The following is a 5,308-nucleotide window of genomic DNA, read 5'->3' on the forward strand; positions in this document are numbered from 1 at the left end:
GAACGAACTAAGTCAGGCAAGCTTTTATCTTCCAACTCTCCAAGTTGTTGTTTAGCTTGACCAACTAGCTCAGGGGTATCCCACACAGATCCTTGGAGAAGGGGTGGTTTACAGGAATAAACCAACTTGATCACGAACTCAACATAGCGGTCAGGTGACAACCTGGTAATATTTCCGAGAAGATATACGGAAAATCACGAACCACCGATATGTTACTAAGCTCGAGAACAATCTTGCTTTTCAGGGCAAGATGATATGATCAAATGAGCGAGGACTTGACAAAATCCTAACTCATTAATCAAAGAGTGCATCAGGAAATAAGGACTAGGTAGCACGATCAGTCTTAGAAGGATGATTCAAAAACCAACACGCTAAGAATGAAATTATTATCCTTTAGCTACCAAGCAACGAGGTTGCTGGGAGTATTGATTTCACACACCATGATTCACTTGTCGGCACTCCGGCTGCAACAACACGGAACCGAGGAATGAAAAAGGATGGCGAGAAGTATCACTATGTCAAGAATTCACAAAAGGTGGTGCAACTCTCATGAAATTCCTGTCATAAATAAGGTAATACTTCAGGGTAGAGCAGACCAGAAGCTGGATTGTAACTTGATCTGCGGAACACAACTACTTTGACCCAATCCTAAATATGGATGAGGTACTGGAGTTTGTTTCTCCTATTCATTCTGAAATAGAATGGCCTGGCGGACCACAAGGGTAATAGGCATCGACGAACGAATGCACGCATACTCTTGACTATCAATTGATAGACGAGGGTCAAAAGACAACTAAAGAGGGACAACTCAAAGGAACATACAACTTTCTGAGTTGTGGATGCATAAATTAGTATGTCGAACCGAGTTCAACATAATTCTTCCGGATAACCCATGCAGAAAGGTAGAACTGGCAGAGTCACGATTTATGAATGGAGAACTCCTCAAGAGTACTCTAATTGTGATCTTTTGATCCAATAAACATCTGCCATAAGCGGTTCATAGTATTTGGAAGAAGGAAATACCACGGACCTCGAGGACTATCGCAAAGTTACTAATATCCCAAAGGAACTAGCAAACACTATCAACATGAAGTAAGTAGAGTGAATCTCGGGTTCAAAGCCCAAGGAGTAGAATACCTACTACTAAGTGGCATCACGGGATGCTTTCGAGAATAAAAGCCAGAATCATCACACTGGGATCACAAAACATTGCTAGATTACTAGGTGACTCCCTAAACACCTAGGGCCATAATAGTAACTCCAACATAATGTCAAGGCAATAGAATACCTCAACTCAACAATTAGTGTGATTGAGCTGGCATAAAGGAGCATCGAAACTAGAGGAAAAGGATTTTGCAAATGCATCAGACTATTTAGAAACCTGGAATGACTCGGACAGCATAACGGCTGTAAATGCTCAGAAAAGATTTGAGACATTCACAAAAATGGTGGCATAACCACTCAGAAGCACAATATCAAGGTTTCGAGATCAACAATTAACATACGGAAGTAGTAGAAACTGAACTCAAGCTTAAGTCCAACAATTTATAAGTCTACGGATTAGTAACATGTGATCCTGATAGAAAGAAGAGATAGCCTAGTTCTTAATCCCCACAGGAAAGATAAGATGACTCAGATCAGAAGGCATAAGGTATAAGGAGTAAAAAGAGCCTTACGTTCCATCCCACAATCAATTCCCTTACATAACTAAAGAATATCTAGACTCAACTTCGACCAGTTTGGCTTGGTAATCCTACAGGCAGTCAAGCTCTGATACCAACGCTGTCAGGACCCCGACTCAATGCCACATCGATCTAGCATGTAACACCTCATATCACTTTGCGGCCTCACGCACGGTATTCCCACGGTGTCGCCTTACCTTTGCCCGGGACCATTTGCGTCTTTTGGCACACGTATATGATAGTGTCGCTAGCATCCATATGATAAGGAGCCCGGGCTGACATGGCTAGTCGTAAACCCAAAGTGGCACAGACTTACAGGGACAGGCATCCATGACCCAACATCGAACGTGTCGGTCATCAACGAGTGAATCCAGGCTGTAGCACTGGGCTAGCAGGACTCCGGTGAACCGGGCTGTAGCGGGCTAACAGGACTCCGGTATTCATCGCGTGACATTTCCCCGAAGGGACAGACACAAGAACGAAGAAGGACACATGCCGGCCAGCCTAAGTGTTCCGGAGCAGTAGCAAGCTACCATGGCTCGGTGGAAACACTAGGAGACATTTCCCGGTAAGAGAGGCTACTAAAGATAAACAACTAGATAGTCAGATCCCACATATACCAAGCATTTCAATAACATACACACAATACGCTCGATATGTGCAATACAACATGGCATCACAAAATGACTCTACGACTCAAGTAGTTTATTCAATAGGCTCCGAGGAGCGAGACATTACAAACATGGGTCTCATGACCCCACAATCAGAGCATACAAGTCAAAGCACAAGCGGAAGCTATCATGTCTGAGTACAGACATCTATAAATGAAAAAGGCTGAGAAGCCTGACTATCTACCAGATCCTGCCGAGGGCACAAGATCGTAGCTGAGGTAACAAGCTAAACATCGAAGTCCACGTGGAACTACTAGTGAGACCGAAGTCTCTCTGCAACAACATAAAATAGGCAAACGTGAGTACAAATGTACCCAGCAAGACTTACATCAGAACTATCTACATATGCATCATTATCAACAAAGGGGATGGTGGGGTTTAACTGCAGCAAGCCAGCTTTGACTCGGTGGCTATCCTAAACTACGACTGCAAGTAACTCTTTTGAGGTGGCGCACACGAGTCCACATATTCACCATATCAATACACCACTATGGATCCGCTCCCGTCTCCCTACGAGAACGCCATCCATAGCACTCACGCTTATCTTGCGTATTTTAGAGTATCCACTTTCACTTGTCTATGAACTGATATAAGCAACCCAGAAGTCCTTTACCGCGGACACGGCTATTCGAATAGATGATATTAACCCTGCAGGGGTGTACTTCTTCATACATGTTTCCACCACTTAGCATCTGCACACGACATGTGCTCGGCAGACTTCAAGCGAAAGCCGACGTGGGTGTAGACCACGACCTACCTAAACACTCAAGTCTCTAGTCCAGGTTTATCGCCTATTCGGGTTCCATCCATGAGGAGATCCGGCCGGAGTTTTGCTCACGGCCCCAAACGATGTGAACAGGGTTCCCGAGATACCAAACGGGCATCCGGTACACCGTGCCACGTACCTACCGCATCATAGCCCACCCCTACGGTCAGCGCTGTCCACGGCCTCCAGTAAGCTACAAACACCAGAAACTACTTGCAACTCCTGGACAGAGGACTAGGGTGAATAAGAAGTCGAGCGGGGTCATATTTCAGGGCCCAATGTATGGTAGTAGCTGAATCATGGATCACAAACACAGAACTCAGTTCCTGAGGACGGCTGCAATGAGACAACCCACCATGTACTCCTACATGGCCTCTCACCGCTACCTTTACCAAATCGTGTTCACATACTTAGCTCACACACAGTAGGACATGTTCACACGCCTCTGATTCATCCCCGATGAATCAGACCTGACTCAACTCTAAGCAGTAGCAGGCATGACAAACAAACATGAATGAGTAGGCACAACAGGGCTCAAACAACTCCTACTCATACTAGTGGGTTTCATCTATTTACTGTGGAATGACAGGTCATGCAAAGGATAAAGGGGTTCAGCTACCGCAGCAAGTAACAGATGAATCGTTGTTGTCCTAATGCAGTAAAAGAGAGCAGGAGCGAGAGAGTAGGATTGTATCGGAATGAACAAGGGGGTTTTGCTTGCCTGGCACTTCTGAAGATAACATTGAGTCTTCATCAGTGTCAACGATCACATCATTGGTATCACGTCTATCGAGAGGGGACAAATACCGGCAAACAAAAAGAACACAATCAATGCAATGCACAATATGATGCATGCTATGACATGGCAATATGAATGTGTTTTGGGCTAATGCAACTAGCAACAGATTAAATGAAGTTGGTTTGAATACAAGATTCAAATTTAAACTCCATATGTGATTATTCAAATGCCATTTAATTGATTTGTGCTAAACAGCAGCTATAAGTTGTTCTAACATGCATGAAAATGGTACAGATGGATTCCTTGAATTTTTCTGATAATTTTTCATATATAAATTATTTAATTTGGAGTTACGGTTGAATTTCTATGAATTTTAGAAGTTTATACAATTTTCTGGAATTTTCTGAATTATTTTAAATCCAGAAAATGGTTAACTGCATCAGCATTGCGTCACTATGACGTCAGCAGGTCAACAGACGCTGCTGCTGGTCAAACCTGACCAGTGGGGTCCACTGGTCAGTGACTGAGGCTGGTTAGTGATGCTGACAGGTGGGCCCGGTCAACAGACACATCAGCCTGGTCAACTCCGACGTGTGGGGTCGGTCAAAGTGTGACGGGGCCAGGTCAAACTGACCTATGGGGCCCACAAAATTAGTACTAATCTAAACAGAAATTAAGCTAATTAATTTTGGCACCGGGGCCCACGTGGCAGTGGCACCAGGGGGTGATTACCGGGGTGTTTAGGACCTAATTAAGTGGCCACGTCGGCACTCGCCGAGGTTCGGCCGGCGGTGACCACGACTCGCGGCAGAAGATCGCCGGAACATGCTAGGGGCTGCGGTTTGACGCTCGGGAGGCACGGGCCATGAGCTCTTGCACTCGCGCATCTGATGGACCAGACGGGAGGTCACGGAGCAGCCGGAATCTCGCCGGCGACGACAAGCACGGCGGTAGGTGTTCGGACGTCGAGCGGGACGAGGCTACGGAGTGCTAGTGGCTGGCCAAAGGGGTTCTCTGGACTCCTGGGAGCTCCAGGAGCACAACCGTGCGGCGGGTTTGAGCGGAGGAGCTCGCGAGCGCAAGGCTCGTCGGCCATGGCGGCGGCCAGAGCTCGGGTGCACGGGGACGGCGGATAGAGAATGGGAACGGAGGGGGAGAGCATAGGGGGAGGATCAGAAGCTCACAGGGGTGCTTAAAAGAAGCTCAAGGAGGCCGGGGAAGCACGAACGGCGGCGAATCGAGGGTGAGGTTGCCGGCGGCCGAATGTTGAAGACGAGCTCGAGGGCGATGCTGCAGGGCTTCCGGCGGGACGTGGCTCGGTGAGGGGGTCGAGGGCGACATCGCGGAGCTCGTGGGCACAACAGCGGGGCGAGGGGGTAGCGGTGGCTGCAGCTACGGCGAAGGCGTCGGCGGCTGCGTTCGGTCGCACTTGGGGAAGGAGCTAGAGGGC

The sequence above is a fragment of the Triticum dicoccoides genome, chromosome 7A (assembly GCF_002162155.2).
Source record: "Triticum dicoccoides isolate Atlit2015 ecotype Zavitan chromosome 7A, WEW_v2.0, whole genome shotgun sequence".
Taxonomy (NCBI): Eukaryota; Viridiplantae; Streptophyta; class Magnoliopsida; order Poales; family Poaceae; genus Triticum; species Triticum dicoccoides.